The sequence below is a fragment of the Triturus cristatus genome, chromosome 2_2, assembly GCF_964204655.1.
Source record: "Triturus cristatus chromosome 2_2, aTriCri1.1, whole genome shotgun sequence".
Classification (NCBI taxonomy): domain Eukaryota; kingdom Metazoa; phylum Chordata; class Amphibia; order Caudata; family Salamandridae; genus Triturus; species Triturus cristatus.
Window position 1 is genome coordinate 56,148,940 of NC_140582.1, and position 18,309 is coordinate 56,167,248.

The following is an 18,309-nucleotide window of genomic DNA, read 5'->3' on the forward strand; positions in this document are numbered from 1 at the left end:
TGTCTAACACTGTTAATAGATCTTCCCTATGGGAAAAGAGGGAAAAATAAAAAAATCTACCAGGTCTTTTGAAGTTGGTAGTCCAACTGCATATGGTCTCATGGACTAGAGTGGAACTGGGGGGTAATGGGGTCTTGTCCAAAAGGATCAGCACCCCCAATGGGTAGAGGCAAGGGTGTGTTTTGGCTCTGCTGTTGTTTTCTATCTATATAGCAGATGCCTTGGGAGTCCTAAATCAGGCCAGATACTATCCCCCTGATTTAGGGATGGAGCCTATTTGTTTCATGCAATGCAGATGGCACTGTGTTATTAGATCTAACACCGGTCAGTTTGCAGAGGCAACTTGCTGCTTTCTCACACTACAGCAAGGGAAACAATTTAAAGATAAATACGGCGAAAACAAAGACCATGGTTTTTTCAAAGGGTAACAGGTGGCCACCAGGGTTTGGGTGGTGGCTGGATGGTGATCAAGTGGAGATGGTTGGGGAATTCAAATATTTAGGACTGCTATTTAGCCACAATTTTGACTTTGGTGCCCATGTCTCGTTGCAAGAATCTAGTGCCAAGATGATTGCTGGTGCACTTCAGAGATTGGATTCAGCTCTGGGTTACAAGTCTGTTGAAGTGCTGAGATAGACGTATAATGCAATAGTAGTTACTCTGTTACTCTACGGGTGCGAGGTTTTGCTAGAAAAAATGTTGAACGCCTGCAAATTATGGAGTTTGGAAAAAATGGTTAGGATTGCCCACAGGCTCCATGAGTAGAGCCTTGAGGCTAGAGCTGGGCCTTAGTGATATTCATTTTACATATAGGCAGAGGGTTCTTCACCTTTGGACGGGGTTCTTAAAAGCAGAAGAAGGCTTCTTGAGGCATCTTATATCTTCACATAAAAGGGAATCACTTAGGTTAGTGGATAATTAACATACAGGTTATCACGGCTTTCCTCAATTTTCTGGCAGGGTATACTTCCTTACATATGTTGGTGCCCCAACAGAAACATGCACGAAAACGCTTAATACAAACGTGTTCACTAAACAGTTACTTCGCTGATGTTCGCAAGAGACTAAACTTGCAGCATCAATGTGAGGCAGATTACAAGGCTGTAATCTATCCCTACTTGAGAGTTAATAAGAGTGGATCTGTTAGGCGGTGGGCCCAGAAGGTCAGATTGGGTCTGACCCCCTCCATTATGTGGTCGTGGTCATGCCTTCTTGCTGGCTGTTATTGTTCTGACCATGTGGCTGGTGGCCATTTTGTGTAGCCAGCCAGTGTGCTTTTGCTATAGGCCTACATGTCTTACCTGTTTGTGGCCATGTCTCCTTGCTGGTTGTTGCTGGGCTTTTTGCATTTAATATTTCTTCTTTTGTGAAGGAAAAATGTTGCAGTTTACAAACTTTTCTCCACATTTTTAAATAAATTTGCAATATTGATTTAAATAACTGTGGCGTAGTCTACCAATGGGCATTCCTGTCAGTAGGCCCTGTACTTTTCATGAGTGCATGAAACAACTGTTTCTGTGTTGAAATTAAAACATAATTTAGGCAAGGGCGGCATTGGATTCAAATACAAAATGTGTTTTTTTAATTGTATTTCACGTTGTATTTTCTTCCTGCATGCAGTGTATAGGTGGAGTGATGGCTTTGAAGGATGTGTGTTGTTGTAAACATTATTAGCCCTGTTCATTTTCATTTTTTGGCATTACGGAATTAATGCTGTGTTCTCTTTGTTACCGTGACCCCTTTGTCTGACCACTGTGTGTGTGTGTGTTTTCCATAGGCCACCATTTGCCTTTGTTGGTCCCCATGCCATGTGGCCAGGGGCCATTTTGTATAGTCAGTGTCCACCGAAGACCTGCATGTGTTCATTGTTTTCCAGGCCTCCTGCTTGTTTGTTGTGACCATGTGGCTGGCAGCAATTTTGCGTAGTCAGCTAGTGTGCTTTCCCCATAGGCCTGCATGTCTTCTTTGTTTGTGGCCATGCCTTTTTGCTGGTTTTTATTGTGCTGACCATGTGGCTGGCGGCCATTTTGTGTAGCCATCCGGTGTGCTTTGCCATAGGTCTACTTGTCTTCCCTGTTTGTGGTCATGCCTCCTTGCTCAGCGTCAGCTGTTGTTGATGACCATGTGGCACTGGCAGGGAGCCGTTTTGTGTGTCCAGCCAGTGTGGTCCTTAGCCATATGTTTGCCTGTATGGTTGAAAACTAAAGATGTTTAATAAATTAACATCCTTGTGGATATATTTACTTATCTCTCATTTTTTCATTTAGATTTTTTGAATTTTCGTTACTGAATTTAATATTTTTGTAGGTTTTTATTTAAATTTTTGTAATTTTTTTATTTGAATTAAAATATAAATATATATATTTCCCCCAAAAAAATTGTATCAACATTTTTTTTGTTAAATGTGTTCTATTTTAACTTTTTTAAATGATATTTTTTTTGAAAAAGTGATTGAAATTATTTCATTTACATTTTTCAGTTTATTTTTTTAAAATCTTTACTTTTTTAATTGTTATTTTCATTTTTTTTAATCTCAAGGTTTTCTATTTTGAAATAAAGTAAATATTTTCTATTTTCCTAACATCTGACATCAACCCCACGACTGAAAAAGGTGCACTGCACAGCAGCATTCATTGTCTAATTAGTATTCCTTGTCACCTGTACCACCATGAGTGACATATCCCAATGTGATGCACATAGAGCAAAAAGTTGCATCTGTATGTTGTTGCTGTTGCTCTTTTTGATCCTCCCTGAGTTTACTACACACAATGAAAGTTTATGTTGATGTGGTTTTATGAATTCAGTTAGACTGTATTATTGCTAATTAACCAAACTAAATGATATTGTTTGATTGTACTACTACTTGAACTGCAACACTGCCAACCTTTATTGATTTTCTTCTTGCTTGCTTGCTTTTAGGTGCACAAGAGAAGACACATCACCCACAGTACTGCCAGACAGAAGGCCTGTGCATGACATTACACATGGCTTACTATGCAACACAGTCATCTCTTCAGCGTGTTGTGAAGATAAGTGCCACTGCCAACTGACAGATTCAAGATGGCCCCAAAGAAAGGTGCTGTCAAGGAAGTGGCTAGAAGGGAGGAGAAAAAGCAGATTTCCACCACTGGCAAGCAGACTGCAACATTATTCAGGAAAGTTGTGCCTGCCACACCGACCTCTGGTGAGCAAGCTGTGAGCAGCACTGCATCAACAGCACCGGCCCCCCAACCTAAGCCCAGGACGATATTTGTCAGTGAGGCAGCCAGTGTAATCATGTCGACGCAGATGAGTAGTGATGCTGAGTTGGATTTGTCCCTTTCACAAAGTAATACACACTTGTTTCAGGAAACAGAGCAATGTGGACAGCAGCCGCAGCCAGCAATAGTGCATTTGCCTGATGTTGGAGAAGAGGAGGCTGCGCTCCCTTCCGAGCAAGAAGTTGAACTGCCTCTTTTAGACTCATTGGCTCCCAGATCTCCAGCAACAAAAAGACATGGTACTACTGCACCATCTTCTCCAAGCACCACTTCTGATGATGATGATAGGGACATGGAGTAGACCCCGACAGAGACTAGGAGACAACAGAAGAGGCAAAGGAAAATAAAAGTTCCCAAAAGACTTAAACTTAGGAGGGGGGTGAAGAGGTGGATTGAGGAGGTAGTCATGGTGGAAGGTGACACAGAGGAATCTGATATTGCTATTCAACCAGCTCTGAGTGAAGTAGCACAGGTAGCACCACCACCAGCTCCCATATTTGCTTTGCTCCAGCTGAGACCTGCTCCAACCCCTGCCTCAGGAAAAGCAGAGAGGCAATTGACGACATGCCCGCCTATCTCCAGTTCTTCTTCAGGCATTGGCAGTGGCACAGTAAAAAAGTACTCCTCCCTAATGTGGGACTTTGTTACAGTTAGCAAAGAGGGGGAGCACCTTGCAGTATGCATCATTTGATACACAAATGTTCGTAAAGGTAAGCCTGGTATACATTATGGTACTGGAGGCCAGATGACCCATATGAAAAGAACACAACACAGTCAAGTGGAAGGAGCACCTTAAAAACATAGCTGAATGTGGTCTTGGTGGTGAGGAGAACTGGGGTACATGAGCTACAAGTCCATTCATGGTGGAAGGTGATAATGAGGAAGAAGAGGGTGAAATCTACCCTGTTCCCAGCAGTGTGCCAGCGAATTTGCCCATCTCAGTGATTTCACAATGGCACAAGAAGACTCAGAATGAGATGGAGACACCACAGCATAGAGTGACTGCCCCAACACCACGATGCACATTGAGTCTACCACTATCATCTACTTCTCAAAAGACATCTGTGTCAGTGCCCCAAGGAAAGAAGAAAATCTGGGCTACTATTACGGGCATGTTCAGGGGTGGGGGGCCCTACGAGCTAAACCACCCAACTGCACACTTGTACAAAGGTCAGCTGGCAAAAATGTTAGTGCTGGACCTCCTCCCTTTTTCTTTTGTGGAAGGATTGGGATTCTTAAAATTTGTGGCAGCCATCTGCCCAAAATGGAAGGTACCAAGTAGGACCGGTAATTGCAGAGTGGCTGTTCCAGCACTGCATCACGATGTGCTGTAGTTGGTTGGACAAGCTTGGCAGAAAAGTGTTCACACCATCGACCTGACAACAGACATGTGGACCAGTTGTCAGGCGACTGATTACATGTGCATCACTGCACACTAGATCTCTTTTGGAAGGGTAAAGCAAAAGATATCTTCAGGTCTTTGCTCTGAAGAAAGATTTAAGAGCATTAGGTGGCATGCAACAGTGGCCATGTTTATGATGGAGAAATCACATACAGCTGTAAACCTCTTGGAGGAAACAGCAAGATGTATGAATTGCTTCAACCCAGCGGTCTCAGAATTGGATTTGTTGCCATGGACAATGGCAGTAACATAGTCAAGGCCATGTCAGACAGAGGATATTTCAGGGTCCTGTCTTTGGCCCATTGCATCAACCTCGTGGTACAAGACTTCCTCAAAAATACATAGTCTGCAACATACTGACCACCTGCAGGAGAATCTGCACTAATTTCAGCCATTCTTTTAAAGCCCAGAAGCAGGGGCTGATCATTCAGCGTAATAATAGAGCCCTGATACGGGAGGTGCCAACATTTTGGAACTCCACCTTTTACATGTTGCAACATCTGCTTGCCAGTAGAAATAGATCGATGACTATGTCATTCAAAGAGGAGGGGATGCAGTTGGGAAAGCTATGGATGCGAACAAATTCGGCCTAGTCAACTGCCTGACAGATGCTACTCCCTTTTGAGGTTTTCACATGGGAATTTAGCATGGAGGATAGTATGATGGGCCTGGCTACCCTGTTGTTGCATCTCCTACACAACCAGATAAAGAGGGTCTCTGAAAGGTTCACCCCGTAGGTGTGAATGAAAACACAGAAGCGCATGCGTTGGTTGAGATCTTAGTCCTTCGCTTGGCTAGAAATATAGGGCTGCAACGTGACATCATCGAGTCCAAAGAGTACATCCATGTCACACTACTTGATCCTCAGTACAAAAAAATTCTGCCCACATTCTTTAATTTTTCTGAAGGGGATATTTCAAAATACAAGAGGTGGATGGTAGAGCAAACAGGAGGTGTGGCAGAAGAACGGCTGGAACTTCAAGTCCCACCCCACAGTTCTGGGGTGCCACTTCAATTTCCAGATAGGGCAGTCTTGTCTCACAGCATCTAACAACACCATCAACCAGAGCAACAGAAGGAGCGGACCCAACTGCTGCATTGTATTGGTTTCAATTGGCAGAGCTCAAGTCCAGTGCAGAGGCAATGGCAAAACAGGTTGATCAAGTGGAAGAACCAATGCCCATCCACAGGATGTTCCAGGAGTATCTGGATGATCCAAAAGAAGTCTATGTGGATCAAAATCCATTGATGTATTAGTATAGGAAGATGCGCCAAAGAGCAGAGCTCAGCAGGCTAGCAATAAAGTATCTGGCTTGCCCTGTCACCAGGGTGTCTGCTGGACGTGTGTTCAGTACAGCTGGTGCGTGTGTCATAGTAAGAAGGACCAGTCTTTTTCCTCAAAATGTGGATTGACTATGAGCGAAATGAACCAAGATTGTATACCATACAACCGTTCCTGAAACTGCATCACATGAGGAGGAGGGTGATTGGTCTAAAATTGAACCAAATGTGTTAGCTGACCAACTTCTGGGTGAACCACCTGAGTTTGAGGAACTCTGTATAATTTCTCATAATAGGCACTAAATGCCCCATTTATGGCCCTAATGGAGTACAGCAACGTCCCTTCTGCAGTCATGATCTGCATAATAGGTGATCCCCTAGATTTGGGGTGCACAAGCCATGCAAGTAACCTACCCACCCTGCCCCCTCTTCATGGACTTGTGGCTGATGTTCGGGCAGATCTAAGCATCACAGCCGCTCCAGTGCCTTTTTATACTCCCCCCTCATATCTTCTAACTGCTTATGTGTCTCAGCGGTCGCCAACAGTCTAAGGCCCTGATTGTTTAGGCTGTTCTCAAAGATGTCTGCCCCTAGAAATGGCCTCTCACCACCACTTTGAATGCCTCCCACTCTACTATCCTGGTGGCAGTCATACCCTGATTAACATGGAAATATTCGGAAATCATTGTGCGTAAAGAATCCCTCACCCTCGAGAAAAGCAGGGTTAAGCCGCCATGTGGAAGTCACGGTAAGTTCCACCAAAGGGCAAAAACACAGTAGCAGTGGGCTGTGATCAGATAAGGTGCACCCCAAATATTCAAAGTGCATTACAGCTGTGCCCTGGAGAGCAGAACAGACAAACATATCTAATCTGGTGTGGAGGCTGTAAAGGTGAGAATAGTAAGAATAATCCTGTTAACAGTCCATGTTGCACTCTCCAGATGTCTATGAGTTCCCATTGCTCCAAGCACTCCCTGAACCACTTTGCCACCCTGGAAACTAATATGCCACATAGCGGGAGAGTTGACCTATCTTGTTCAATGCCGCAATGCAGTTTATAGTCTCCCCCTATTAGGCGGTTGGTCATACCCAGAGATGAGAGGGGTGTGGACAGTTTTCCAAAACAGCCCTGCTGGTCCTGATTTGGGGCATAAATACTCCATAGTGTGAGCTGTCTGTTCAGCAGTCTGCCTTGCACTACTACGTATTTGCCTGCAGGGTCAATTAGAGAGCGTTCCACTTTACCTGAGCCACACCAATGCCCTCCTTGAAAATGCATAGTAAGCGGTGGCATATAATTGGCCCGGTCACTTACGTCACAGCCTGGCCCCTTCCTCAGCAGTTAGATGGATCTCCTGCAGCATCACTCTATGTGCTTCCCTATGGGTAATGTAGTTATGAATTTCATGGCACTTAGCTGCTGACTCCATCTCTCTCACATTCCAGGACAACAACTTCACCTCATGATGTAGCTGTTTCATACATCGCATAACCGTGTACTAAGACCCCCTACCACCCCAATCACCCCTAAATCCCCCCCACCTTCTACAAAAGCAACAGGGATCACTGGACCCGCACTAAATACCCCAAATAAGTAACTCCCCACCCGAGGGCAGCTTTGTAACAGCTGAAGACCCAAACCTGTGAAAGAAAACCAGTAAGAATAATGTCCTCCTCCAGTTTCCTGGCAGGGGCAATCTAGGTGAGGGTAGTCTATGAAACAAATACGTGTATCTCCCTTCTCGGCCCAGTACTCAGAAGCCATAGCAGCCTGTGGCCCCGGTTTCAGACAAAGATTTCCCTCCATCTGTGATGCCAATGTGTGCCACCCCGGCAGACAAGTCATCCCCAACCGGGTTTTACTACCAGCCCCTATGAAAACAGAAGAGAAGGAGCCCCATACTCCCCATTTTACCACTGGGCAGATCAAGCCACCCATAATGGTGTTAGATTAGTTCATCCACCGACACTGGGGTCACCACAGGGATCACCACTCCACTCTGGACTGATTCCCCTGAGTCCCAATGACCAGTCCTGTTAACTAAGGACCCTTCGCCGCCCCTGTTTGCTGTCTGGGTTGACATAACCTCTGTCACCTCTTTCACTGCTGCAAGTCATTCCTGTGCTGTCTGGGATGAGTTGGATTTTTGCAGTGTAGCTCTCCGGGCAGATCGCCGCAATCTCTTCCGCTTCAGTTGGGGAGGTAGTGCGCCTGTCTTATAGATCTCTAACCATGACCACACTTCCTCCGGGGAGTCATAAAGTAAGATTTACGATCTAGGTGCATTCGGAGCTTGGCTGGAAATTGAAAGGAGTATTGAATGCCTTCTTCCTGCAATGCCTTTTTCGCGTCCGGAAATGGAGTCCTCTGTGCCGGCACTTTCACTGTGAAATCTGGAAATATTGACACCCTGCTGTTGTCTATCATATACAGACCATTTGTGCAAGAATGTTGGATTATGGCCTACTGGTGACTCACAACATCTAAAACAATGTTCAAGAAAGTAGCAGAACTGTCACATCTTTGAGGTGGCTCCACGTGTTGAGATGGTCCAGGCAGATAAAAAAGGAAGCGTCAATCCTCCTTTTCGCATATGGAACACATCATATATCGATGTCACAGTCTATGCAAAACATTACAATTCTTTAAAGATGTGGAACTATCACCTTGTATTTAACTCTGTGATCGATGAGGTATTCCCTGATCCTCCTGCATTTCTGGGATTGACTTAGTTTAATCTTTTAGGGCCAGATGTACGATGTGATTTTGCATGCGCAAACGGGTTTGCAAACCAGTTTGCGCATGCAAAATCACTGTTGGCCATGTACAATTCCTAAATAGCGAGTCACAATTTATTTGCGACTCACTATTTAAGAATTACGAGTAGCAATGAGGAAGGGGCATTCCCTTCCTAAGTGTCCTCAATGGTATGTGTGAATGCTTTGTGAGCACAATTGTGGTCGGAAAACACTCGCAAATTACCACCCTCTTGAAGAGCGTGGTAATGCAGTCGCAATTTGGAAGGGGTCCCCAGGGGACCCCTTCCACTTTGTGACTGCCTCTAAAAATATTTTTTTAGGGCAGGCAGTGGTCCCAGGGACCACTACCTGCCCTTAAGAAATGAAAACAAAAACTTTTCATTTCTTTATTTTTTAAATGCATCCCATTTTCCTTTAAGGAAAACGGGCTGCATTTAAAAAAAAACCTGCTTTATTGAAAAGCAGTCCCACACATGGTGGTCTGCTGAGCCCAGCAGACCACCATCCCTGGGAGGGCTGGCATTCCCAATGGGCTCGCAAATTGTGAGAGGCTCATTAATATTAATGAGCCTCGCAATTTGCGATCCGATTGGGAATCGCAAAACAGTGTTAGAACACTGTTGTACATTTAATTTAGCACCTCGCAATTTGCGACTTGCAAATTGCGAGGCGCTAAATAACAGGGTTGTACATCTGGCCCAAAATGCTTTAGTATTTATCTGGAACCCCCTCATCGGGTTTGCCCTCACACATCTTTGCATACTGGATGTTCCAAAAGAGTACGTTGTTCTTTGGCCATGGCTTAGCATCTCCTTGCAAGCTTACATGTCACTTCGCCATCTTTCATCTTTTTTTTTTTTGCTGCGTGAGAGGGTATAAATGCCACAGAACATATTTCTTGCAGCTGTGCTTGTTTGCTCCCAAAGACTCTCAGCATTTGTGAGCTGATCATTTTCTTGTGTTTCTGTCACTGAGGATATTGATGGTCCTACAGTAAGTATCCTGTGGCAGATGCTCCTTGTCTGGAGCCACGATGTTGTCCAGGGTCAGAATTATCTACTCATCTCCCTCCTCCCTAACAAAGTATGACAGATCTTTTTATAATCAAACCTGTACCATTTTCCTAGAAGAATAGGCATCTGACTTCTAAACCTTTATGTGAATACTTCTGGGTTTTCTTTATTGACTGAGTTCACTTTAAGTGCAAATTGCAAATATCGAATTAAGGCTAGCTACTTTTCTAAATGTTCATTTTAAGTTACATATATTCAAAACTCTGTTTAAGTATTGTGTCTTCCTAAATTGAATTGACAGAACGCAGGTTGTCCCTGGGGAACAAGATTAAATATACCACTCTCACACCTGGTAGGCCAGCGGGGGGAAGCATTAGATAACCTAGCACCTAACACAACGTCTCGCAACCCCGCACACCAGGTAGATGATTTTAATGATGCCGCTCCCCTTAGTGAAGGCTTTTCTGATGACCACGCGCCCACCTCACCTAGGATATCACCACCTATGGGCATTTCAGAAGCCGCTGAATTGATCAACCAGGGGCATTTACTGGCTTCTTTTAAAATGTTCTTCCTCTTTATAAATGCAGTATACTTTACAGGAGTGCGAGCCAGAGAATATATGATAACGGCCGAGCAGGAGCTGAGCCAGGAGTCCAGCTATAATCTAAGAACCAAGTCTACAGAAACAGCTATGTTAATCCAGAAAAAAAATGAAAATCACAAAAATGAGATAAGTTGTGCCTTATGTGAGGCCATCCCTCTCCTTCATGAACCTACATAACTCAGCCTCTTTAGAGACTGAAGCTCACTTCTCTTCCGCTCAAGAATATGGATACTCACTCGACAGCACTACAACAAAGAATGACCCCCGATTTGATAGCTAACTAAACACAATGCACCACTACTCCTGTCGAGCAATTAATTAGCGAAATATCCCGATGCAGCTTACACGTGGTGGACATCCTATAGGTGAGGGGGAAGAGTAAAAAGGCAACGCGTGAAAAAAGGTTCCAAGCACAAAACACCTAGCTTAATTTCTCTCTCTGTGATTCTGGGCGAACAAGCGATAATACGAAGTTCCACATACAAATGTTCGTTTTCCTCCTGTTCTTTTTAATATCAGCAGAAGCCAGAAGGTCTTTCTTGAGAACTATCAGAGCGTGAAACAGGTGATTTCAGCAATACGCTGAATACAAGTTATTAGAAACTTGACAGGAAGAGCTTTGTAATTGGATGAACAAAATTTGGCTCTTATTAAATGGAGACAATGTGGGATTGATATGTTTCAGTGGAAAAACACCTTCAATGTGCAGGTCTGCAGGATACAACCTGGGTTTTCTGGGCTTATTATAGTACCTTCGGAGAAAGTAAAAGATCTGGACGTCACTTCAGTTGATTGTTGACAAAGCATCCACTGACTTTAAGCGCTGAGAGCTGGGATGCAATTCAAATTCCTGCGTATCACAAATAAAGGTTTCTTTGGTTGGGTGCCTGTATACTTGAAGCAAGGGCGGAGAGAAGCACTCACTCTATTAGCTTAAGCGGGGGTGTCACGGGGGCAGATAAAAGTATTTCCTAGCCCTGCCTAACTTGGAATTGTGGCTCGAAGGTCATCACAAAACAGAAAAAGAATCTAATAAACAAAGCCAAAATAAATACGATGATGGATGTGTTTGGAAGAGGTCAAGGGTGTAAAGTAGAAAAAAACGGCGACACAGAAGAAATTTTTCTCAAGATTAATTAAAAAGTAAAGGAAGGTAGAAGAATAGAATGTAAATAATGAAAAAGAGCTGGAAAGACATAAGTGAGGAGTCCTTGGTGTTTGGATTTTGACTGCCACAGTTGCATGCCGCAATTTGAGGACCACAACGACCAGGGTGTGTTGCGACAGGAGCGGCGTCAGTTTCACGCGCCGGCTGGCGCTTAAAGGCGGGCCTGGGCTCCAAAGGCGTGGGAGCCCTTGCTGTTTGAAATGAAATGAAATGAAATGAAACGTAGACTTATAAAGCGCGAATTTCTGCCCTGAGGCCTCCAAGCGCTACCTAGAGAGTGTGGTCATTTGTCAGAGGCGGTCAGTTGGGGGTTAGTTATGGACGTTAAAGAGAAAGGTCTTTAATTGCTTACGGAAGGAGAGCAAATTAGGGTTAGACCTGAGTTGAAGGGGGAGGAGGTTCCACGATTTGGCGGCATTATAGGAGAACATCCTGCCACCAGCTCTCGCTCTCCTGATTCTGGGAACTGTAGCCAAAAAGGCCTGGCCGGAGCGAAGGTGTTTCCTGGGGTGGTACTGCGTGATTAGTTCACGGCTAATTGCCGCTCCTTTGTGCCAGAATGCTTGATGGGATTTGCACATTGCCTTAAAGGCAATTCTTTGCCGAACCGGAAGCCAGTGCAGGCTACTCAGCCCAGGTTTGGCTGACAGTCTCCGTGGCAGTTGGAGCAATATGCGAGCCGCGCAGTTTTGGACAATCTGCAGCTTGCGCAGTGTGTAGTCGGGGGCACCGAGATACAGGGCGTTGTTAAAGTCCAGTCGAGACTGGATCAGGCCTTGGACAGCAACTTGCTTGGCCTCCATAGGTAAAAGTGGGAGCACTGTTTTCAGCATCCTGAGGAGGCCAAAACAAGTTGCAGAGAGCCTGATGGCCTGGGTGTCAAAGGTTAAGGCTTTATCCAGCCATACCCCCAAGCTTTTTATGTTGTCCTTGGGTACAGGAGCGGTGCCTAGGCATGGAGGCCAGAGGGAGTCAAAATGCGTTGGGACAGCGGGGCCCATGAGCATCAGCTCAGTTTTATCCCCATTAAGCTTAAGGGAGGATCTCGTCATCCAGCTTTTTACTTCCTCCAAACATTTCCTTAGTCCCATTTGTGCAGATTGACCGTCCTCCTGTGCCAAGGATACCACTAGCTGAGTGTCGTCCGCATATGAAATGATCTTAATGCCAAACGGACGAACAACCTCAGCCAGTGGTCTCATATAGATGTTAAATAACGCAGGGCTTAAAGAAGAGCCCTGCGGGGCCCCACAGCTCAGGGGTTTGCTAGAGGAGACTGTATTTCCCTCAAAGATCTGAAAAGACCTGTTGCTCAAAAAGGATTTGAGCCAAAGTATTGCCCTTCCAGAGATTCCAACATCAGAGAGGGGACACAACAGCACATCGTGACTAACCGTGTCGAATGCTGCGCTCAGATCGAGGAGGACCACTGCTACTGATCCCCCTCGATCTAAGATCCTTCTGGTTTCCTCGGTGACAGCTGGTAAGGCAGTCTCCATCCCATGTCTAGGTCGTAAGCCCGTTTGAGTGGCATCCAGCAGCTGGTAATTCTCCAGAAAGTTCATCAGGTGTATATTGTTGTGCTTCTCTAGAATTTTGCTCACCCAGGGAAGCAGGGAGATGGGGCGGTAGCTGCTAAAGTCGCCAGGGTCAAGGTTAAGTTTCTTCAGCTGTGCACGCACTATAGCCTGCTTCCAGGAGAGTGGAACTATGCCGGAGGTAATAGAGGCATTGAGGAGATTCCTGATAGTGGGGAGGACAACCTGAATAACCGAGATCATTGCCTCTGGTGGAGCTGGGTCACATGGGGACCCTGATTTTACTTGCCGAGCTAGAGATTCCAGGGAGTCCTGTTCTAACAAGGGAAAGTGTTCCAAGTTTGCCGTGGGTTGAGGAGGGGCCTCCACCGGACTTGAACATGTATGAGCAGCGGGGTGAAAATCCATGGCCGGAAATGAGGAGTAGATTTGGAGGACTTTTTGATGAAAAAATTCTGCCAGGTCATTGCAGTGAACTAACGTTTTACATGGATGCGTAGAGGGTGGTGGAGGTTTTGTGAGGCTCTTTACTATTTGAAAGATTTCTTTAGGTTTAGATTTTGCCCGCATGATTTGTGTAGAGAAATAGGTTGCTTGGGCAGTTTTTACCTCGTCTTTGTAGGCTCTAATCGCCTCTCTATATTGGCTTTTAACATCCAAGGAGTAATCCAGACGCCACCGTCTTTCTAGTTTCCTACAGTGCCGTTTTTTCTCCCTGAGTTCTTTGGAAAACCAGGGGGAAGTTTTTTGTGAGCGCTTCGTAGTGATTTTGGGGAGGGGGAGTGTGGCCTCAAGAGAATTCGAGATCTACTCTTCATAGTCCTGATTGGCTGTGCAGGGGTCCAAGTTAGGGGGGGGACGGGAGGTAATAAGGCTGTTGGACCAAGACTCCACTGGGAGTCTAGCCCAATTTCTAGCGTTCTTTACAGTGGGGATTAAGTGTGGTGGCTTGCGAATAGACCATGTAAGGGGGACAAGTGAGTGGTCAGTCCACGGGAGACAAATATGTAGCCCAGCCTTGAGCTCGATGCAATTGCTGGACACTGGGTCCAAAAGATGGCCGTTGATGTGGTTGGCTGAATCGACCAGCTGCTCCAATTGTAACGCCGCTAAATCGTTCGCCAACTCAGTGGCGGTATGGTCATAGGCGGCATCAAAATGGAGATTAAGATCGCCTAGCAATGTATAGTTGGAAAAGGTTGTGACCGACTCGGCCAAGGTCGGAGGGAGGGTCTTGTGAAACTGCTTTGGGGGGCCCGGTGGTCGGTATATAAGGGTGCCTGAGAAACAGTTATTGGGGGAGAATTCAATGCTGAATGCAAGACTTTCGCAGTCAGGGATTGATTCAGAGGTACATTGACAAGGGAACTGTTCTTTATATATTATTGCCAGGCCACCTACTCTACCAACAGCCCGGTCCTTCCGCGTAATTTGGAAGCCCGGGGGCATGGCTGATACAATATCTGGATCGGAATCTGGTGTCAGCCAGGTTTCTGTTAGGAAAACTACATCTGGCCTACGCTCCTCCAACATAAGAGCAATTTCTGTCCTGTGTTTGGGTAGGGACCTACAATTTAAAAGTAGCATGTTGTAATCCTGCTTATCATGTTGCTGGGTAGTATTCAGCCTATGTTTGCACATAGAGCAGAATGAGTGCAGACAGTCTCTTTCCCCAGTAGTCCTCAAACTAAGTAGGGACTCAAAGCTGTAATACCTTATCTGTCGAGGAAAAGATACAGGGGTTATGGCCTCCGGTCCCGAACGGTCGCGGACGGGCGCAGACGGGCTTGCCTTTAGCGCGCCTTAGGCGCGCTGCCGGTGCGCCCGCTGCGCTCGCCTGCTGCACGCTCGCGCTATCATCCGTTTTTAAGGCCCCGACCTGCTAGCGACTAGAGCGCTGTCCAAGGCCCCACCCAAGATGTCTGCCAACAGAAACCTGCCTGGGTCCTCCTGCACCGCAAGAGAAAGCGATGCGGCTCTGGACACCAGCGGTGGCAGCGGTATACTTGCGAGGTGAGTCTTAGTCAGTGACAGGGGAAAGGGACGAAATTAAAATATGCTAATCAATGAAAGTTCTAATACTTTTTAAAACCTCCCGGCTTCCGCCTCAGGAGTTCGATCAAGGTGCTGCGCGCTCGCGCTATCATCCGCTTTTATGGCCCCGACCTGCTAGCAACTAGAGCGCTGTCCAAGGCCCCCCCCCCAAGATGTCTGCCAACAGAAACCTGCCTGGGTCCTCCTGCACCGCAGGAGAAAGCGATGTGGCTCTGGACAACAGCGGTGGCAGCGGTTTACTTGCGAGGTGAGTCTTAGTCAGTGACAGGGGAAAGGGACGAAATAAAAAATATACTAATCAATGCAAGTTCTAATAGTTTTTAAAACCTCCCGGCTCCCGCCTCAGGAGTTCGATCTAGGTGCTGTGCGCTCGCGCTATCATCCGCTTTTATGGCCCCGACCTGCTAGCGACTAGAGCGCTGTCCAAGGCCCCCACCCAAGATGTCTGCCAACAGAAACCTGCCTGGGTCCGCCTGCACCGCAAGAGAAAGCGATGCGGCTCCGGACACCAGCGGTGGCAGCGGTTTACTTGCGAGGTGAGTCTTAGTCAGTGACAGGGGAAAGGGACGAAATAAAAAATATGCTCATCAAATGCAAGTTCTAATAGTTTTTAAAACCTCCGGCTTCCGCCTCAGGAGTTCGATCTAGGTGCTGCGCGCTCGCGCTATCATCCGCTTTTATGGCCCCGACCTGCTAGCGACTAGAGCGCTGTCCAAGGCCCCCACCCAAGATGTCTGCCAACAGAAACCTGCCTGGGTCCTCCTGCACCGCAAGAGAAAGCGATACGGCTCCGGACACCAGCGGTGGCAGCGGTTTACTTGCGAGGTGAGTCAGTGACAGGGGAAAGGGACGAAATAAAAAATATGCTAATCAATGCAAGTTCTAATAGTTTTTAAAACCTCCCGGCTTCCGCCTCAGGAGTTCGATCTAGGTGCTGCGCGCTCACGCTATCATCCGCTTTTATGGCCCGACCTGCAAGCGACTAGAGCGCTGTCCAAGGCCCCCACCCAAGGTGTCTGACAACAGAAACCTGCCTGGGTCCTCCTGCACCGCAAGAGAAAGCGATGCGGCTCCGGACACCAGCGGTGGCAGCGGTTTACTTGCGAGGTGAGTCTTAGTCAGTGACAGGGGAAAGGGACGAAATAAAAAATATGCTAATCAAATGCAAGTTCTAATAGTTTTTAAAACCTCCCGGCTTCCGCCTCAGGAGTTCGATCTAGGTGTTTGGATTTTGACTGCCACTGTTGCACGCCGCATTTTGAGGACCACAACGACCAGGGTGTGTTGCGACAGGAGCGGCGTCAGTTTCGTGTGCCAGACGGCGCTTAAAGGCAGGTCCGGGCTCCCGCAGCGTGGGGCGTGTGCGGGCGTGCCAAGGCCGCGCCCGGGCTAAGCCCGGGCCAAGGGTGACTGTTTTGAGGATTGTATCCCCCACTTTCCACATGATTCTTATGGGGGAAGCGATTAATAATCTTACCCACAAGTATAAATTAGCGGTCATGGAACTAGAAAACTCTGAGATCAGCTTCTTGTATTGACCACCTTATTGTCTCAGGTAAATGTAAGGGCTTGACAGAAAAATGTATAACTCACCCAAGTCTGTTTAGTGACCACCACCCACTTATCCTTACATTAAGGCATAGTTTGACTCAGCAATCTAGGGGTAAGGTATCAGATATAGATATAAAGTTACAGGTAGTCAATGGAGTCACCATTAAATGGTTCGGTGTAAATCCCACAACTTTCATGGATAACTTGAGAGGAAAAAAACAAAAAGATATTGATATCTGTATGGATTGTTCTTCAATAGATCAGTCAATTATAACTGCTTTTAGTAATATCATGTTAGAAATTGCAGGGGACTTAACAGTCCAAAGGAAGAAATCAGGCTATGAAAATGATCCAAGATGGTTTAACCAGGAATGCTCCAGGCTAAACAGGGAACTAAAAACAGCACTAAAGGTAAAACCAAGAGATAGTGTGAAAATTAGCACCCTGAGGAAAGAATATAAAAATACTGTGACCCAAAGAAAAAATGAAATTCGCGAGGATGCTTGGGAGAATTTAGTGCAGGTGGCAGAAACAAGAAACGCAGCATTATTTTGGAGGATAATTGGTCACCCCTACTTTAAAGAAAATATAACAGCAAAAATTGAATATGCTGTTCCCCCCGAAAATTGGATCAGGCATTTCGAGCGTATTTTTAACCCTAATGCTGTTATAGTCACTAATGCAAAGAATAATAATTTTATATTAGTAGAGCCAGTAAAACCACTAGCTATTATGCCGGAGGAAATTAAATCTGCCTTACAAAAAAGTAGTAATGGAAAAGCAGCCATCCCGGGTGGGGTACCAATTGATATATTTAAATGAAATACAGATTTTTTTGGATCCCCATCTTATTAAATGTTTTTAATGCTGCTTTAAGGGGGGTATTGCCAGCGTCCTGGGTAGAAAGTATCATTGTTTCCATATTTATAAAAGGGGACAGAGGGAAGGCGAACTGTTACCGACCCATATCCCTTCTTGACTCTACCTCCAAATTGATGGGCAGAATTCTGCTGGGAAGGTTAGAACAATGGGCTGATGAGAATAATATCCTCTCAGATGCACAGTACGGGTTTAGAAGGGGTATTGGAACAGTGGAACAGTGCTTAAATCTGGAGATATTGATAGGAAAGTATACCCTAACTAAGGATGGAGTGGTACACCTCTGTTCGTAGATCTCACAAGTGCTTCGATCTTGTCAATCACTAAATTGTGGGAAACCCTGAAAGAGCTAGGAGTTCCTATAGACATTATTATATATTTATCCCAGATTTATGCCTTATTAACCTCCAGAGTAAGGTTTGGAAATATGGGGGAATTTACTCAGGACTTTAGGGTCACAAGGGGAATACGCCAAGGATGCGTTTTGGCGCCTCTCCTAATTTCTTTATGTATTAATATCTTCGACCCCTTTTTACAAAAACATAACGTAGATGCCCCTAAAGTTGGAACACGTATAACTCCAGTACTACTCTACGCAGATGATGCGGTGTTGCTGTCTAGGACAGCAAATGGATTACAACATTTAATAGAAAAATTTGCAACATACATGTCCGAAAAAGATCTTCAGTTAAACCTCAGTAAAACTTTTGTTGTGACATGTGGGAACAACAGGTCAAAGCATAAATCGGGTCACGTAGGAGGAGTAGGTATAAGTATAGTTCCAACTTTTTGTTA

At 45.7% G+C, this 18,309-nt stretch overlaps 1 protein-coding gene across 1 annotated transcript in view; it reads right to left on the bottom strand.

Annotated features, from left to right (window-relative positions):
- Nucleotides 1-18,309, bottom strand: part of LOC146861822 (uncharacterized) — a 627,622-nt gene that overhangs the window by 292,127 nt on the left and 317,186 nt on the right. The gene's annotated exons all lie outside the window — the stretch shown is intronic.